General features: G+C 42.1%; 1 long non-coding RNA gene across 3 annotated transcripts in view; it reads right to left on the minus strand.

Annotated features, from left to right (window-relative positions):
* Positions 1 to 4669: 4669 nt before the first annotated feature.
* Positions 4670 to 20805, minus strand: part of LOC116075241 — a 117444-nt gene continuing 101308 nt past the window's right edge. For all 3 annotated transcript variants that reach the window (XR_004112481.1, XR_004112479.1, XR_004112480.1), the window contains one exon: positions 4670 to 4949. This is a non-coding gene — a long non-coding RNA (uncharacterized LOC116075241). The remainder of the gene's footprint in view (positions 4950 to 20805) is intronic.

Below are 20805 nucleotides of genomic sequence, written 5' to 3' on the forward strand. Positions count from 1 at the left end.
CTCTCTCTCTCTCTCTCTCTCTCTCTCTCTCTCTCTGTCTCTCTTTCTCTGTGTCTCTGTCTCTCTCTCTGTCTCTCTGTCTCTCTGTCTCTCTCTCTTTCTCTGTCTCTCCCCCTCTCCCTCTCCCTCTCTCTCTCCAATAAATCATTATCAAAACCAAAGTGCCTTTTCCCTACTTTTTTCTATCCACATGAATTTTTGAGGCTCTAGTATTGCGAGCAGTCCACAGGGGCTTGATTTTAACTTTCTAATAACATCCTAGGGTGTGCTGTGTCCATACCTCCCCCTGGTCTTCTGACTTTGTTCCCCAACTCCCATAGGCAAAACCAGTTCCTGCTTTCTAAGTCTGGATTCCCTGGGGGCTAAGACAGGACTTTGGCTAACCATAGCTTTTCTAGCAAAGTGGTTGACTTAGACTTGAAGAGAAGGAAAGCACAGACGGATAATATCAACCAGTTTCTGGAAGGGAGGGAGGGAGGAAGGAAGGAAGGAAGGAAGGAAGGAAGGAAGGAAGGAAGGGAGGAAGGAAGGGGAGAAGGAAGGGAGAGAGGAAGAGAGGGAGGGAGGAAGTTAGGGTGGGATGGAAGGAGGATGGGAAAGGTGCAGAGGAGATGCGTCAACATTGTTTCTGCACTTTCTGTGGCTCAAATATTCTTTGAACTCTACATTTAATGATTGTTGTGAAATAAGCTGGTTGTGTGTCTGCTGTCTTCTCATGCTCACATCACTCTGAGCACTCCCTAACTAACCCCAGTCCCATTACCATTCTGCCATTTCGGTATTGCCAGCCTGAAGCCTGGGGGTCCTTTTGTGGCATAAGAATCAATAGAATTTGAGGTTTCAAGATTTGGGGTTTTGCCATTTTGTAACTTCAGGTAAAGATTTGCACCATGATAGACGGTGATAAATTGCTTGGTAAAGTGGTACAAATCGAAGTTCAATTTGATAAACCTAGAGTCAGCACCACAAAGTACACTTTGAAATAGGGTTAATAAAGTCTGTCACTTAATAACCAGAGGAGCATCAGCATTCAGTTTCAAAACAGTCTGTTTCATGTTGATATTTGTGGAGAGAGAAGTCATGGGGATCAGTGAATCCTCTCTCTAAAAGCAGCAATGCTGTACTGTTATTTTACCTGTAAGCTATGTTCATCCATATTCTTTTGAACAGAAGTTGTTTTTAATATAGAAATGGACACCATGCTCTTATCAGTGGTGGCCTCTCAAGCCAATAATATTAGGGATGGAACATCAAAAGCTATAAACAATGTGGGGAAAGATCAAAGGCTGGGTACCGGGGGACCAAGTCACAGAGATGGTAGACAAACAGAAGGTACATTCTTCAATGTAACTCATGCTAAGGTAGAGGGGATCTGGGATGCAGATTTGCTCTGTTTTATTTATTTATTTACTGTGTTTCTTGTTTCTGGAAGGATTTTAAGACACTTCAATTGAACAAGATAACAAAAAAATATTACACATATATAAAATATATATGAAATATATTACATACATATTACATATATGTTTACATATAATATTGTGTGTGATATTGTTATATATCATATGATATATGTAACAGTATGTAATGTATTATATATGTAATAGTAAATGTTGCATATTTATAATATGTAACTATATGTAGTGTATAATATATAACATATGTAATAATATATTTTATGTCATATATAATATATGTGTAATAGCAATTGATGGAAGCCGAGACCATGAGTCTGAAAGAAAGCAAGAAGATGGATATAAAAGGTTTGGAGGGAGGAAAGGAAAGGGAGAAATAAATATAATCTTTAAAATTAAAAAAATCTGTATTAGAAATACATTTAGTTTTATACTGCAATATCTCAAAAACCAAACACATTTTTGAAAGTCTACGTTTGACTCGGATGCCTCATAGCACATTCTAAATGTGGGAACATTGCTCCAGGTCATACTACTCTACACATCTGTAAGATAGAAAGCCCCTGACTGCTACACACTCCACATCCCAGAAAGATAACGGGTAAGAATTGGCAGGATGGCACACGTGCCTGGCAGACTGGCACACCGTTTTACATCCTCACTAGCAACCTTAGTAACAGGCAGGATGAGCACCATTGGCTTGCTTCTTACCTCTAACACCCTGTGTAAAGGAAGTGCCAACAAATTCAAAAGAAAGAAACCTGTACTTCAGGACAGTTTTTAAACATGAGGGCTACAGAGAAGGTTTAGTCGGCAAAGCACTCACTGCAAAGCAGGCTTGACAGCCTGGGTTGGTATCCCCAGAACTGCCTCCCATCCCCCCCCAAAGAAGACACAGTAGAGCACACATCTGCGATCCTAGCACTCACACAGTAAAACAGGAAGCAAAGTCAGGAGAATCTCCTGAAGCTCATGTGCAGCTGGCTTAGCATCTAATGTGGTGGCAAGGCCCTGCCTCAAAGTGGAAGATGAGGACCAGCAACCAAAGTTGTCTTCTGACATTTTCATGCATGCCTTGGCACATGTACTCCTGAACTCTTACATGAACACACACATCCACCTGCAAATAAAACAACAGTGGCGATGTGTTCTGATGAGCAAAGTATAGACAGCTGGATGCAACACGGTCCCCAGATCCAGAGCTCTTGGCCTTTCAGAAATAGCCCATGGGCCTCTGGTGGATACCAGGACTTTTGAAGTAGTATGAAGTTATTGGGAGAAGCTCCAGAAAATATGATGAGCTGAAATTCCATTCAGTTTCTAGTTCTTTGGGACCTGGCTCCCCTTGGATGCATTCCTGATTTCCTAAGATGGAAAAAGAAAATGAAGTTTCCCCCCAAAATACAGCATTGAGTCAATGGCAGGACTCCCCTTCTGAGCATTTGCCTTGGCAACCAGAAGGAAGAGCCACTCTTCTTAATAAAAATCTGAGTTTGCGCCTCAAACTTGGAGACTCTCTCTAAACCAAGGGACATGGGAACAGAGACACCAAGAAGCCTGGAAACAAACAGCGAGTGAAGGAACGCTGCTATATCTGAATGTAATTCTCAAAGATGGGGTGATAAGCAGGAGACAGATGATCCTAGCTAGGAAGGTTAAGCAAAAACAGTTTCCTGTTTATAGACATCCTTATACCCTGATAATGGCTGCTCATCAATGTTAACTCAGGAAATTCATATTAGTACACATCAAAGCAACACAGTGAGGACAGTATGTAAAGAGACTGCCAGGTATTTCTTTCTTTGCATCTCTCTAGATTATCGTCAAAACTATAGGAAGACTTGTCCATGAGAACTGCATATAGCTCTCTTAAGATTATAAGTCCTTAGCCACAGATAAGATAGGGCTACTTCTTCACTGCTATTTTGTCTTTTAAAATCCAAATGAATAAGGATAATTTTCTGCGGGCCATCACCCTAGCTTTATTTACCAGTTTCAATAGCCATTAGCCTCTCTTTCCCCTTGTTATATTAAAATATTCATAAATCATATCTGAACACTAAGAGGCTGAGTAAGAAGTCGTGCCAGCCATGGCCCTATGATCTACTACCCATTAAGATGGATATCAATCTTAACTCGATCATGTGAGAGGCCAGACATCCTCTGATCAATGGCGCCTAGGTGACTATCAGAGAAACAGATCAGAACACACAGATAACAGCACAGAGAGACTCCTCTAAGAGCCAACTTTTAGAGGACACCAAGGAAGTAGTGATGAGAGGGAGATAAAAAAAGAACAATAAACCAGGGTCCACAGGAATCTGAGTTATATCAATTGAGCACCTATTTCCCATGCGCACAATCTGAGTTTAGAAAAATCTAGCTAAGAAAGAATAGAAATCTGTTCACCAAGTGGCTAAAGTCATCTCCTGCCTTGCCTCCTGCTATAACGAAGGAGGTTGCCAAATTAGAAGTCTCAGTCCAAAGCACTCTAAACTCCACAGTTACTCGCTGGCCAATATGGATGGATTGATTTTTCTGATACAGCAGTCTCAGCCAGGAGCAGTCTCTGTCCCTCTGAGAACTTTTCATACCATCAAATTCTGGCAGGAAAGATTAGGACACTTAAGAGAGATCCGGTAATTATAAGCCTTTAATTGCACACCTGGTTCTAATGAGATTCGTCGGTCATTGGAAGATGCTGAGCAAACACTTTGGAAAGGGCCTTAGCAGACCCACCTAGAAGAGGCTTTCCCCAGAATCTCAGCCTGGTACTGAAGGAGGAAAGGATTTTTGCAGCACTTGATAAAACTATTTCCAGATCAGCATGCTTACTCTGCTTTTTCTAAACAACAACAAAAAAAAAATCTCTTCACCGGCCGTCATGCCTGGTTACCCACTCAGCTTCCTACAATGCAATCTTTCACATATTCCCTCCCAAGCCGTGTTTCAAAGCTGTGTGTCTTCCACAAGATAGTAATAGATGTTCCGTGGTAGGGGAAAAAAAGTTTACATGGTTGACTAAGCTTGGGGATGGCTAGTAAAATATACTTAAATAGATTTTTTTTTTTTGTAATTACAGGATTTCCCTTGGGTATTTAGTTAGCCTCTTGTCAAAGAAGAGGCAACATTTAGCATCAGTTAAGTCTTCCCTTCCTTTGTTTCTCCCAGAATATAATTTTTATCTCTCAGGTCTAATTCCCCTGGAGCACAGTAAAAGCATCCTTAAAAGACAATAAGAAACTCTTGAGTAGGGTTAAGGGGGCTCAGGTAGTGGAATATACCGATATTTATTAGCATCTGCTGCTCACAGAGGTTTCATCTCAAAGCCAGTCCTATCGGGTGGCCAGCTTTTTCCCCCATGGTGATGGAGAAGTCTGATGTCAGCATTTGGTGGACTGTGTCTCAGAGGTCAGTGCAGTTTTACACGGCCACTACAGCTGTCACTTGTCTGTAGTTCTAGTGATGATATGGTTGTCACTTGTTTCCTGATGGTGAGAAGTTTAGAAAACAGGAACAATGGAATCTTGTACCCTGTGGTGGAGAGAAGAATAGCTTGGTGAGACTGTCAAGAGCACCCTGATTGAGTTAAATAAGCAGACCCTTAAAATACTTGGTTCTTTGGTGTATAAGTAATTTCAAATACCCTAGAAGCATTACATCACCAGAGCTGAAAGTTGTGCTTGCCATAGGTGAGACCAGAATTGTGGAAGAAAAGCCAGGCTGACCTATTCTACTAACCCTCTCTCCGGTCTGTACCAAGAACACAACAGGACTCCCTCATCCTTTAGAGACATCAAGTTCAGCATCACCCACCGTAGGTCAGCCTACCAGGTAGGAACAAGTCTCAACTACAACACAGTATGCTAAGAAATGTACATCGCCTACTAGAACCAGAAAATAAAATTCACAGAGACAAGCACACTCATCCCATGTCATTCCTCCAGAATTCTTTCCAGCACCTTGCCCCTTCTGCCTTGTCCTCCATTCGCCTCAGATCCCCCTTCTCCATAGGATTAGATCTAACTAATTTATCTAAATCACTCAGCCCTTGCCAATCTGTCCTTAGATTTCATCACAACGCACAGTTGCAAACTGCATATCCATTTATCACTCATTTTATTCGTTAGAAGAGAAGTTTGTGGTGCACACCGGAGTTAGTCTTTTGTGTTCTGCCATGTCTCCCATACTCTTAACTGACATTTAGTAGAATTAAATCAAGTCAGATGATCAAAGGAGAGAAATCCACATTCCAGTCTCAAAAATCCTTAATTCTCACCATGGGCTTTTCTTCTCAACAGCAGCCAATGTATAAAGGGGATGCGGTGTGCTTCTTTTCCCCACAGAACTCTTAAGGAGGTTAATCGCCTGTCTGAGATCGTTAATGTGCTCTTAAACATGAAGTTAAGAAGCTGATTCCCATGGATGGCCTTCTGGGAAAATGCCTGCTTACATCTATACTAACAAATCATTTGTATTCACCTCTGTGACCCTGGGATGGGATCTCACTGGTTCCCAGCAATTAGAAAGACCCAGAACTTTTTTTTTTCCTTTCAAATTCTATTTTGATGAATTCTGTGGCATGCCTCATAAAATCAATGCCCATAATTTTAGTTGCCAGCAATTCTGGTAAAATTAATTAAATTAGTGTTAGCCTCAGACTCATCAAATTCGTATTTTTCACAGAAAAGGAAGAGAGCAAGAAAATAATTTAAATCAAGTGAACTGATTCATTTAGCTATTCTTGCGGTTTTCAAGAATAGGGGACACACAGAGTTGTGTCTCTAAACCAATAAGCTGCACAAATCTGTCAGTGGTCTTAGATAAACTGTCATCCTAATAGAAGTCCCCACACATTTGAAAAAACGTCATTATTATCCAAGTTTGTACTTTTAACCTGGTTGGTTGAAATTTCAGTACAAAACATTCGTTGTTTTTACAAATCAAGTTTGTTACACATAATAGTCAAACACAGCAGAGAGAAAGGACTTAAAGACAGGCTAGGCTTGAGAATGGGCTTATTGAGGAGACCAATAGCGATGGACAGACTTAGGTGGGAAGGGTAAGCTCTTGTCAGAGGACTAGTTACTAATATGTATTTCAAAACAGATCAGAAGGGAGATTTTAGAGATTTCCACCACTAAAGTAACGATAATTAAGGTGATGAATATGTAACGTGTCTGATTTGTTTATGAAACAATATACACTGATATCAAAATATCATCTGCAGCCCCATTATCATATACTTATTGTGATGGTTCATCCATGCTCAGCTCAGGAAGTGGCACTATTAGAAGGTGTAGCCCTATTGGAGTAGGTGTGGCCCAGTTAGAGTGGGCTTGGCCTTGTTGGAGTAGGTGTGTCACTCTGGGTGTGGGCTTTAAGACCCTCATCCAAGCTGCCTGGAAACCAGATGTAGAACTCTCAACTTCTCTTGCACCATGCCTGCCTGGATGCCACCATGTTTTACCTTGGTGATAATGGACTGAACCTCTAAACCTATAAACCAGCCCCAATTAAATGTTGTCCTTATAAGACTTGCCTTGGTCGTGGTGTCTGTTCACAGTAGTAAAATGCTAACTAAAACACTTATTACTGACCAATTAAAATAAAACAAAAAAATAGGCCAATAGGATGTATGCTTTAATGTCATGGGTGTTTTCCAATATCCCGTTCAAGCCATCTCCCTCCCTCCGGGAATGCAGCCAAAGGTAAGTTCTTGAGATTCAATGCTCCCAGTCCCCTATGCCATCAGACTTCAGGTGTAGGCTCGTCCTTCATTGATTCATAGGAGTAAGGCTTAGACTAATACATGTTTCAAATTACACATCATAATATCACAAAGCCATTTCTGGGAGATAGATCACATTGTAGAAGGTTACCTGTAGCTGGACCAATTCTTACTAGCACCCCAAAACTTCACCATGGTACCTACATCCTTCTCATTACATGTGCAACGACAAAATGGAACTGTGTATTTGATTGTTGCCCAATGCTTTTCAAGCCATGAGTTCACATGGGTTCTTTCATTACAGAGATGGCTGATGTCTCCTGGCTTAGAGCCTCTCTTCCTTTGTTTCCGAAGAATTAATCTTGGAAAATTATGAACTTGTATGTTCATGTTTCCTCTCTAAGTCAGGGATATAGTCCTAATGTATCAATGGCAGCCATACATTTTAAAGTTAGATTTTAAATTGTCATAAAATTACAGTCTAGATAGTTATTCTCCAGACTGACCAGCAATTTGACGTGGATTTATATCCAAAATAACTTCTCCTAATTGCAACATGAAGAGAGAGAGATCATTATGAACCACAGCCCATGACCCTCAGGATCTCCTTATGATCAAAAATAGTGTCACCAAGCAAGGTTTTCAACATAGGCTGGCACATGACTTTGCTTTCTTTGGATCACTGATCTGATGTGATATATGCCTACCTATGTTTATATGTGTGTTGGTATACAATTTAACCCAATTAAAAAAAAAAACAGGTCATTTGAAGGGTGTGTGTGAGGGAAGCCACTTTAACCAAATAAATACAAAGGACTAATGTCACTTTTGCTTAGGGACCTTTCCGTGTTAGCAGAGGCCTGCCTCTCGGCTGCAGTGAAAATTCACAACTCAGTTCCATTCCCTTTTGACCTTCACACACTGCACCACCCCTGCCTGCCCAGCAACTCTGAATCTTCTTTACCTGGAATGCTGTGCTACCTTGTAACATCGTGGGAGCCCTAGGGGGAACACTAATAGTGACGGATGGTCCACCAATTCCCCGTAGAAGCAGATGCCATCAATACCGCTGACCTCCATAGGCAATCGCTGTGCTGATTAGTGGGGAGAAACAGCAGCTCTTCACTTGACAGAGGTGATAATGGAGAAGGACTTCGGAGCTGCAACAGCAGGCTGAGCTCCTGCTGCAGGAGGGCAGGAAAGCCCTGAATCAGGAAAAAGCTCCCAGAAGACAGAAGAAGCAAACTCACTGAGGTGTAAAGGATTAGACGGTATGCACAATGCCACTATTAACAAGAGGTGTTCTAAGAGAAATTACTATACTGTCTGATATCTCTGCTGATCAACATAATCATAACTTCAACGAAATTAGTTTATGAAACTTAAAGTTCCAGGAAATGTGATAGTTCATCAGCTATACCATTTCACCCTTTTCTTCCTTTCTTTTCTTTTCTTTCTTTCCTTCTTTCTTCCTTCCTTCTTTCCTTTCTTTCTTTCTAAGATTTATTTATTCATTTTATGTATATGACTACACTGTAGCTGTCTCCAGACACACCGGAAGAGGGCATCAGATCTCATTATAGATGATCATGAGCCACCTTGTGGCTGCTGGGAATTGAACTCAGGACCTCTGGAAGATCAGTTAGTGCTCTTAACCATGGCACCACCTCTCCATCCATTCTTGTTTCACCCGTTTCAATCACCCTGTGGGATTAAAATCTCACAATGGTTCCATTTCAACCATCTAGAAACAAGTGCTTGATGGTATAATACTTGAGTCAGTCGTGGTAGAAAAGGGTTAACAGAGGCAGCTGGCTAGAGTGTCCTTGCCAAGATTATGAGCAGAGTATGGAGACTGAGCCTATGTATAGTGTACAGAAATCAACCCATGCAGAAGAGTGAGCACAGTCATGAAGCCATACATGGAGGCCTTCTGGTGAGACCCAGCATGCTTTGCGTCTAGCATGGCTCTGATGCCTTCTGATGCCTCTTTGCTCTGGTTGTGTGCACTGTCAGGAGGATGTGACCATCGAACACTTTTAGCTGTTTGCTTTTCTCATCCCTGGCCTACTCCATTTGGCACTGTCACACTGGTGGACACACTGTCCTCTCTTTTGTTTCTATTTTCTTCTGTCTTTGAGTTGAACAAATCAATGGAAGTGAGTTAGCTTACTGGGCCCTAGATGGTTGGGTGCTTCGTGGATACTGAATGTGAGAACTCTGTCTATGTCTCCTCTGGATGGATGGGTTCTACCTCTATGAAGACCCTGGATGTGTAGGTTCTATTTCTATGTTGGCCCTGGATATGTGGTCTCTACTTCTAAGTAATGTAGTTAAAACAGGAAGGAAATAGGAAAGGGTGTTTCTTTCTCAGGGTAACCTCTTCTTCAGGACAGAATTACTTATCAGTTTGTGATATACTTATCAATAAGTGTAGCATCAGTCAGGGAGGGGATTCTAGAAACATCTTACCCTTTACAAAATTTTTCCCACACTCAAATAGAAACTGTTCATTTTATCGCCCTCCAAAAGAGCTTATTTACACTACACAATTGCCTTGCATTAAAATTAGCAACACACACTTATAAAGAGAACTGTCAGCCAACTTCTCCTTAATAAAAGGGTGTTGTGTTGCATTTTTCAGTTTGAAAGGGATGGCTCCCCAAGGGTTAGAGTTAAGGTTGGGGAAACTTACTTCTAGTTACAAGGTAGAAGACTGCTTTCCCCAGGAAAAGCTACTGAAGTGATTATCTTACTGGTTTACCTTCAAGCTGTTAGCTCCATTCTTCAAGCAGCATGCATGACCCCTGCCTTTCTACAGTACAGCGCTTAAAGAGCCACACAGCTGTTGGTTACCATGGACATGTGAATACCACTTACTACATCTTTGTGGATATCGTGCCATGCTGGTCACTGTCATGATCTACAGGTGATGCAGCTGGGTAGGACTGGTCCGTTACTTTTACTCATCATTAGCCCTCCTGGGTGATGCAGTTTGCATGGGATTTTCTGTAATGATGGTTGTGGACCACTGGAAAGAGGCTTTCAAGCCAGATCCAGATTAAGTCATTCAACTCTTATGTCCCAATTGTGAGGTGTCTTTAGTAATAGAGATATATACCCTTAAGTTCTCAGAACCACTAGGATACTAACAAGCACTACATTGATAGCCTATATTGTTTGGGGAGTCACCTGGACTATTCTATCCAAACATTCAAAAAAAGGTTTCTCCTGCCTGATTCTGGATTTTATATTAGTCTGTGGTTCTTATGAAGAGCATTGCCCAAGTGGCTTAACTTCCTTTAAGGTATGTGTGTGTGTGTGTGTGTGTGTGTGTGTGTGTGTATTGTGTATATTGTGTATATATCTGTGTATGTCTGTGTATTATGTATATGTGTATATATGCATGTATACTTATATATTTATACTATATATGTATATGCATACATATATGTATGTATGTATCATATACATTAATACACATACATATACATACTCATATACTTATACATACTTATATGTATAATTTTTGGTAAAGTAATACAATTCCTTGAGGCATCATTAAACATCTTGTAACCTGTCCCATCTTCTTCTGTATTGATTTTCCTCCCTCTTCCCCAATTGGAGTCTCCTCCCCAGTTTTCTACTTCCTACTTCTTATCACATACATCTTGCAATTCCCATCTCAATACAAACACACACACACACACACACACACACACACACACACACATTTAGGATCCCTTTATACTTTCCTGACTCCTGTGATTATTCCTCTATGCTATATAGACATATCTGAGGATTCGCAGCTAAAAACCACAGATGAGACAGGAAATACAGTGTTCATCTTTCTGAGTCTAAATGGGAAAGAAAGCACACCTGTGACTAGGAACTTAGCCAGCTCCTGAGGCTAGTGAGATAGTAGTCATGGACCTTAGTCATAATCTATGACTGTCTCTTTGCTTGACCAGCACAATGCCTCACTACATTCTGAGTCTTATCCTTATACCCACAGATAACTGTGCGGACCATTCCTCATCAAAGGAGCCTCTCTTTACAACAAATGTAAACCATACAGAAAAAAAACAATTGTATAGAGTACACCTATGGATGTATTGTGGGGAGCCAGCCTCAATACATATACGTCACAGCTTCTACGCCTTTGGCTCAAGCAACATGGCAGAAAAGTGGACAGGAAGACTCTTAGAACCAAAATACCGAGAAGTATTTTATGAAACAATCTTTCACAGAAGTGGCTGCTTAAACAAGACCATAACAACTGTAATATCAATGGATATGTTAATATGGAAGGTGGAGTTTTCATGGGGTCTCACCTCTAGAGAAAAAAATAGGCCACTGATGACTGCTGAGAGAGGAGAGTTGGCTTCTGGAGGGATGGACACTTACCAGTTGTCCAATGCAAAGCTGTCAGCCCTGAAACTATACACACACAACAACAAAAACAGACTCAGCATGTGGTATTTGTATATATGGGTGCATACTTGTGTAGGATATTGAAAATAACAATCAAAGAAAAAGAGGCTACCAACTTGAAAGTGGATGGGATGATTGGAAAAGGAATCTGGTATCTGGGAGCAGTTGGAAGCTGGAGGGAGGAAAGAGATGGGGGAAAAGGGATGTAATTCTATTTAAATTAATTTTAAAAAAAAAGATGAAGAATACAGGAATTATGTTGTCTACAAAAACCCTTACAAACAAGTCTTTAGAATCAGGGCTCTGACAGATTTTTGAATCCTGTGGACGATGGCATAGTTTAACTACTTGAGTTTCAAAATGTGACTGTCACACTAGGCACTAAAATGAATAAGTATGAAAAGCAGGGTCTGTGGAATTGAGAGACGCATTAGCCATGTGCTAAGTCAAATGAAAGTCAGTCCTCCAAACAGAAGACTGGCCCCATAGAGACGTTCAAAACTAGCCCTGTGCCAGGTGGAAGCTGGGGTGAACCCATCTGAGAAGCATTCTCTCTGCCAGGTAATATGATATTTTGGAAAAGTGACAAAGACAGAAGATAGATCACTGTTGTACAGGTGGACATGGCCACTGGAGGTCAACCGTCATCAACTCTTCACACCTCAGAGATGAGTGAAGTGACAGAGCTCCCCTCCGATTGATTTGGCTCACTGGCTGAAGGGGTAATATTTCTGGGATTCATAATTTATTCATCCGAAAGCAGGGATATTACATAGCTCCTTACCCATTTAGTTTCTACAGAATATTTCTACTTGTTTTTATAAGGAGACCAGAAGACCTTAAATAAGTTCCCAACTCTGTGACATATATTGGTCTCAGTCATTATCATCAAGATTAACATATGACAAACCTAAGGATCTACCATGTTGAGTCCCACTCTTTATTCTTCAACTCCTTAGCTGAATGATTTGGAGATAATAAATGTCTTGGTCATCTATATTTAGAATAAAGGGAGTCTTAGCCCTACTGCCTACAATTCTTACAGACTATACTGACTAATACCCGAACGGTACCTTTTTAATGTTATGTGGGTATTTTGCCCCCACCTATGTCCATGTGCCACGAGTGTTTACTACCTCCAGAAACCAAAGAGAGTGTTGGATCCCTATGAACTAGAGTTTCAAATGGTGATGAGCATCCTGGTCCTTTGGATGCTGGAAATCAAAACCAGATCCTCTGGAAGAGCAGTCAGTACTCTTAACCATTCTCTCCAATCACCTAGGCATAGTCTTAGAAAAAAGCCTGTCCTGTAGTTCAAAGTAACACAAGCATCATTGGATTTTAATACCGAAACTTCTCTCAATTCACTAAATGGCGTTGGGCAAGCTACCCCGTGTCTTTGAGTGTCAACCTCCTACTTAAAAAGAGCACTTGGATTCCCAGCAACTGATCTCTAAAGCTTGCTCTAAGCCTGAATTTCATGACTGCCTGATTATTTCCTCTCAGTTGTGTGTTACCTGGCATAAGAAGCATTTGATGCAGCAATGCTGTTAATTGATAATGAGCCACCACCATCCCTGGCTTGGAAATGTGTTAGAACAGAAATTAATGAATGAAACTCGTGGTGTCCACGGAAAACGGAAATGAGTCATTGAAAAATACTAAGAGGCCCTCCCTGTTGTGTTCTATTAAACGGTACAAAGGGGATATAAGTGACTCTACTGTCAGCCAGTCTGGATGAGTCTCTTAAACAAAGAAATCAGACATAACTGGCACACACCATTCACAGACAAAAGAGTGAAGATAAGCCTTTAACTACAAGATGCAAATCAGTGGGTGCGAATGTCAGTCAATCATTTTAAATGGTCCAAAAAGCCTCGATGTCGGCAGGAAAACTGGTCCTTGGAGCCCTGCTTGCAAACCTCCTGCTTGGGGGGAAGAACCAGATGGCTTCGTGGCACCTGTGCGGCGTGCTGCAGACATAGCCCTTGGAGGGCAGTCTGCAGACACACATGCTTCCCAGGGTAGTCACTGCACCTGAACACTCCTAGTTTACACCAAGTCCTCCAGACTTAGAACCCTGCTTGTGGTTTCTTCCTGGAAAATACCAATAGCAGCTAGAAGACAATATCTCAGAACTGTTAAGAGCTCCTTCTTCCAGGGAAGGTTTTAGCAGCACCAGCAGAAAATATGCAACAAAGGCATTGCTTGTGCTGGCTACACTACTACATTTATCATTATTAATATTTACTACTGAAAGACCATTCTCTTCTGACTCAGGAAGCTCAAGGTAGCCCTTCCAGCCCTGGGGTCTCCCTAGGCCTTTCTTGCGCCTCATCCTGGTCATGCTACAGTTTTCTATACTCCTTGAACATTTGCCCAATCCAGTGTTCCATCCCGGGACCCAAACCTTCTCAGATGTGTCCTTTGTAAGGTCTTCTGGAACAAGTGTAACTTTACTCAATCCTTGGTTGTTCCTCTAATTTCAGTCCCTCTCTTCTTTGGTCCTTTCCTTCCGTATTGGTTTATCTTTAATCCTATGATGGTCACACACATTCTCCCTTCCATATTTCGCAGCCAAATATCTCTGGCACCCTCTAGAAGCTAAAGATAAGGTATTGCTTTTACTGAACTTCCACTAAATGCATATAATGGAAATGTAATTTGAGAATGTCTACTCTCATGAAAAAAGCAATCAAGTTGCCATGTTGTGCTTTATAAAAAAGAAAAGGAAAGGAAGCCAGGGTTATGGCATGGTGCAGGGGGTGGGCGTGCCTGTGTGGGCCCATGCTGAGGTATCCCTTCCCCCTGAGGTAGCAGCCACTTGATGGATATAGTATGAAATAGCTGATTTAGGGCATGGGGAGGGGAGTTGAGGGGGTAGTAGAGACAGAGAAAGGCAGAGAGTTAGGGGGAGGGGAAGAGGAGTAGAGGCCAGTCATGAACACATGGAGAGAGAGAGGGAGAGAATGAGGAGAGAAGGGATAGAGGGGGAAGAGAGCAAGAGTGAGGAGGGGGCGAGGAGCCCCTTTTATAGTGAATCAGGCACACCTGGCTGTTGCCAGGTAACTGTGGGGCGGAGCCTGGAAGGAACGCTAACAGTGAGTAGTTGGTGTTCTTACCTAAAAAAGAGGCTTTTTAGAAATGGGCCACAATCATATCCTCTCAGGCCAAGCCTAACTTGATTTTTTTGCAGGTTGATTTAAAACACTCAACACATGCCATCCATGTATATATATATATTTTTTTTGCTACAGTTTTAAAGCCACAACCATTGGGAGGATCTTAATGTTTTTCCTATCTTCTGCCTATCCAAGAACTGGCTTCTGGTCTTATTGCAAAACATTAAGAAGCTAATTCACATCTTGCTGCAACAATAAAGTTCTGCAGAAACTAAAGGGAAATACATCTTCAGCAAGATTCCATCATCCCTTATTAATACCATAATTGAGGGCTATAAATCTGTTTCTTATACAATTCATGCAATAAAATACTTAATGGATTGTGAATGACACGTTATAAAACCAGGCATTAAGTGTCGCAATTTATATTTAAATGCGCTGCAGACATAAATAAGCGCTCTATAAATAGTAGGCCTCCTCTGTCAGTGGATACAGCCTTCCATTTCCTTCTAGCAGTCTCAAGAACAGAGTCATTAGAGACGTTGCTGGCCCCCAAATTGTCGTTGTGGCTTGAATGAGGTGGGTTGTTTCCTTTCCCTCAAGTTGAAGATAGTTTACGGATGTCTGTTTGTTCAAGGGCTCTACAGAGGCAGCCCATACAGCTGTTGTTATGAGGTGAATGCCTTCAGGGAGTGTCAGAATGCTCCCGTATTCCCTAAGGCAGTGTGTTGGACATTAGTACCAGGCTGCAGATTTGTACAAACGTGGATATGATGGAAAGATTGACTAAAGGAATGATGGGTCATCTGGAATCACAGATTACTATCATCCAAGACTCCCCACTGTGTCCCATCCTCTGGGAAGAGACATTCCACTGAGACATGCGTCGCCTCCCACTAGAAAGCTGGCAAACAGGACACATCACCAGTCACTAATCAGAAGTTTCCGTAACCACCACTCAGTAGCTCTGAGGTAAGCAATGTGGTTCAGACAAGGACCTGGAATAAATGCTCATGTGGGGAACAGGAGCCTTGGTTTCTGACGATTTCCGTGTGGTACTAAAGTTGGCGAAAACCCCATTCTAGAACTGGAACATGTCCCACTGCTATTGTGTCGGACATCTTGCTTTTAATATGTGTGTGAGCACATGTATATGTGTGACTGAGAGAGAGACAAAGAGATAGAGACAGAGATCTGGTCATCATTAGAAATCTTGGCAATTCTTGATATTTCAACCAAATCAAATGGTTGTTGGCTCCTTACATGAAATGAAAGCAAAAATTGAGTCCCGCATGGTCATAACATGAGAAACGCCATTGACAAGTCAGCTCTGCTGCCTTGGCAACCGAACGAACCTACACATACGTTAGCATGCACATAAACACGTACACATATACTCACATACACAAATGTGAGTGTGGACGTGTGTGCATGCATGTGTGCACGCCTGTGTCTATCGCTAAAGGCAATGCATTGCTATGACTGAACAAACGGCACAATGAAGGCTGAATCTGGGCCTGCCATCTGATTCCATTTTACCGGCTCCGGGCCCTGCTCTCTGTTTCCATGTTACTGCCACATGGTGTCGCAAGACAACGCTACAACAGAATTCTGTTTCTTGATAAGGACAAGAGAAAGCCAATGGAATCAGCCCTACTGTTGATTCTAATGTTAGCAAACCCGCATCCGTGTGTGTGTGTGTGTGTGTGTGTGTGTGTGTGTGTGTGTGTGTGTGTGTGACCCTCTCAGTCCTAACCATGTCGCCCTCTTAGTTTACTACTTCTCTGACCACCCTGTGAGTCCTGCCATCTAACCCCACATAGAAAGCAATGGCTTCCAAAGCCTACCCATAGATTACTGTTCCTTGTTCCTCGTTTTCCAGGAACGGATCCCCTGGAGTTGAGCTGAACATATCACTCTCTGTAAATATTCATGTCTACTCTGTCTCCTAAATATGGCAGGGTTATGTGTAACCACCGCCACCTACGGGCATCCGCAGCAATCATTGCACTGTGTAGCCACAGCCGCCCTCTGGTCCTTCTTCTCTCCTGGTGCTCTCTTACTCTGCCAGTCATGGAACGCCACCACTGTATGCCAGATATGGTCTAGGAATCTCAGTGACCAGAGGGGACAGTATATGCTTGTGAGTTGTGGAGAAAGAGGAACATTCCTTCATTGCTGGTGGGATTGCAAGCTGGTGCAACCACTCTGGAAATCAGTCTGGCGGTTCCTCTGGAAATTGGACATAGTAGGACCCAGCTATACCACTCCTGGGCATATACCCAGGAGATGCTCCAACATGTAATAAGGATACATGCTCCACTCTGTTCATAGAAGCCTTATTATTATTATGCTGACCCATCCTACTCCCGCTGAACTACGCCTTCTTCCCAACAAGTTTTCTAAAGCTACACCACCCAACCCTACCTGTCTACGAAGTTTGATGAAGGTGGCCTCCATGAGCATGAGTGTCGGGTTGCTTTCCTTTAGGATCCTAGGCAGCTTAACAATAGCTGTACCACTAAAAAGTAGGAAACCTCACCCCAGTAAACAATAGCTCCCGATAACTCCTTCTCTAGGATGGGGGGGTCTCATGCGTAGAAGGATGTTACCTTTGCAATGCATATCACATCAGACAGCTATGCGCATACTAACCCTAACCCTGAGATGTAGGCCTGATGAGTGACATATATCCTATAATCTGGAGAATCTTCGTCTGTCCATCTATTCACTCTGGCATCTAGAAGGACGACAGCACTCAGCATTAATGATGCTATTGCTACTTAGGAAGTATGTTGATAGGAACTTGAACTCCACAACACGTGACACATGGGAGACCTGATACTGAACTCCTAAATGGATATCCTATGAAACCTGATATAATTAGCAAAATAAAGGCTGCTCTCAGTTATAAGTGCAGGAGGTTGTGAGGGCTATCAAACAGGAAGTGTCACCCTTTACTGCCTGAAAGCTGGGTCCATCAATAGTACCCACAAGAAGAGAAAAGAGATGAGAGTGTAGGGGAAAAGCCTAAAGCAAGCACCTCCCAGAAACTTGAAGAATCCTGGCTTTGTTTCCTTCCCCTTGCTACCCATATTTTGCATATCTTCCTAGCTGTTCTTATTCTTATTTCCTCTGACTCTTTCTTCGTTTTCTAATTCCCCTTACCTCTGTCAAGAACTCGGCACTACATAGCTTAGGTTCTGTTTGGTTGGTTTTTAATAGACACATGAGTTATATTTTTAATAGTCATAAACTGGAAACAACTAAAATACCCACTTAGAAGGCAGTGATTATGAGCTGGGCAGTAGTAGCGCACACCTTTAATCCCAGCACTCGGGAGCCAGAGGCAGGTGAATCTGTGAGTTTGAGGCCACCCTGAGCTACAGAGAAAGTTGCAGAACAGCCAAGGTTACACAAAGAAACCCTATCTCCATAAACCAGATAGATAGATAGATAGATAGATAGATAGATAGATAGATAGATAGATAGATAGATAGATAGATAGGTAGGTAGGTTGGTAGATAGATAGATAGATAGATAGATAGATAGATAGATAGATAGATGACAGTGGTTATTATATGGCACATCCATGGAATATTTTTCAACAGTGAAAAATGAGAGCTACCATTACATACTACTAAAACATAAAATTCAGCTGGAACTTAAAAGTAATTTTGTGTGCTTGAAAGCAAATTCAAAAGTCAAATACCGTATGATTCCAGCCATTTCACACATTCAAACGAACACAGACTGGAGAGATTGTGATTAGCCATTATCAAAACACAGGGAAGCTGATGTGTGTAGGAGACAGCTGTGAATGTACCAGGAAGCAGGTGGCATTTCAGTGAAGCATCCTGGATAAATTCAGCAGGGGGCCACACTATGTGGATTGGGTAGAGGGGCCAGGAGGAGGACTTGGAGCAGGGAAGCCAGGACGACTGTTATTTTTACACTGTGTTTGTGTATGAAGTTACCAAACATAAAGATTTTTGGTTTGGGGTGGGTTCCTTTTGTTTTGGGGGGTTTCTTTGCTTTTTGGGTTTTTGTTTGTTTTGGGGGTATTGCTTTTTGTTTGTTTGTTTGTTCACTTTTTATTGAAAATAAATTTTATATTTTCATACTCTGATGATAGTTTCCCCTTCCTTAGCTTCTCCCGACTTCCCTACCCATGGAAATACACGCCATTTGTTTCTCTCTGTCACTAGAATGCAGACATATAACAACAACAACAACAACAACAAAAGACGAAATAAAGGCGACTTCAAATTTTAAAATGATTCTTTCTGTTTGCCTATGGCTATCGCGTACCCCTACTTCTGCTGCCCTGTTCTAGTTTGCTTCCTGTTGCTACGATAAATGTCATGACCAAAAGCACATTGGGGAGAAAGGTATCTGTTTAACTTACACTTCCGCGTCTCAGTCGTTGACGGAAGAAGAAATCTGGAACGCAAGCAGGTCAGCGATCTGGAAACAGAGGCTGTGGAAGAAGATAGCGCGCTGGCTTGCTTTCTTATATAAACCCGATGACGGCACCGCTCACAGTGGGCAGGACCCACCCACATCCATCATAAAGAAAAGACCCCATAGACACGCCCACAGGCAAATCAGATGGAGGCAAATTCCTCCACTGAAGGAGTCTCTTTCCAAGTGGCTCCGGTTTACCTCGAGTCAACATAAAACAACTAGCACACTCCCAACTCTAGAACCAAAGAAAATGCTCAAGGACGATCCAGTGATATCAGACTAGGATCCTAACGCCTTAGGAAAATGAGCCCAAGAATTTGACTCCCAGAATTTGTTTGTTACAGAAAGAGATCTCTTTTCATTTCATCAGAAACTCATTACATTTTCATTTGAAGATCTTCTATTCCTGTGGATTTCTATTAGGCTATTTAGAGTTTACAGAGTCATATTTTAAAAATCTGACCACTGAGTTCACTCTCACCTTAAGCTGTTCCATTCTTCTGGAGCCCTCTGACTGTGTCTAAAGAACAGTTGCTGCTGTGAGCTTTCTAGCTGTTCACCTTTTGTGGTTTCTTCTGACTTCACTCCGCTGACTTTTTTCTTCTTTTCAATAATAATAGCTTCCATTCTATCAACTAACTCTCAAAACGAATCAGCAACAGAACTTTCCAGGTCTCAGGTTTAGCTACGTGGGCTTTTTAATGGCCTTCTCCCAGACCAGCAATCAGATTGAAGTCATGGCTGGTCCACTGTGGTACACATGATATACACATCAGCCACACTTTATTTCTCCTCCAAGGTTCTCGTCTGTAGATTTCATGGGCAAGGAATCAGTGTCACTCTTTAAAAAAAAAAAAAAAATGTCTCCAAGGGAGATCTCCGGCATGCCTGGCTGCTCTTTGAGAGCCACAGGTTGCTAGACAAACACCTCAGTGCCAAGTGTGAGGCACCCTCTTATGAACTGTTGGTCAGGGAGTTCCCAAAGTTCACCAGGCACTGCTGAGTCTTGGCTGCCCTCCAGAGCCAGTTAGGTACCTATTGCTGGAAATACCACACACCTTCGTTTCAAGACACAGAGAAATAAAGTTGGAGAGATCTGGAAGCTCCCTTTCTGCTAGTTAACTTTGATAGTCCCAGAAGGCACCGCACAGGGTGCTAGACACAAAGGTCATCTGTTCCCACTTCAAACCCTAGGAACTATGATACTGACCTACTAGGCAAGATGTGCCCGCTGGCAGGGTAGTAGCTAACTAACTGTAAGACTAGAGGAGAGAGAGCCAATCTAATTGTACTCATTACCAGCTTTGCACAAGGGACTCACGCCTTCCACTGCAAATCAGTTGAAAAAATCGTAGCTGAGAATGTCTTAGGCTCTACAGTGCACTTACCTTCCATGGTTTAAGCTAAACTGACATGGCTTCAAACTCCCTTCAAAACATTTGTTATAACCATTGACAAACGCTACTCTACCCTTAATCAGAGAAACTTCTTTTTGCAGTGAACCATAGTGAACGCAGAGGAATGTGAATGCTCACGATGAGAATCGCTATTGAGTGCTTGGCCCTGAACAGGACATTTGTAACATCTCTCAGGCTCAAGGAACTTCACAGAAAATGGAGCAGAACAAATGTTGGGG

This window comes from Mastomys coucha, unplaced genomic scaffold, assembly GCF_008632895.1.
Source record: "Mastomys coucha isolate ucsf_1 unplaced genomic scaffold, UCSF_Mcou_1 pScaffold3, whole genome shotgun sequence".
Classification (NCBI taxonomy): Eukaryota; Metazoa; Chordata; class Mammalia; order Rodentia; family Muridae; genus Mastomys; species Mastomys coucha.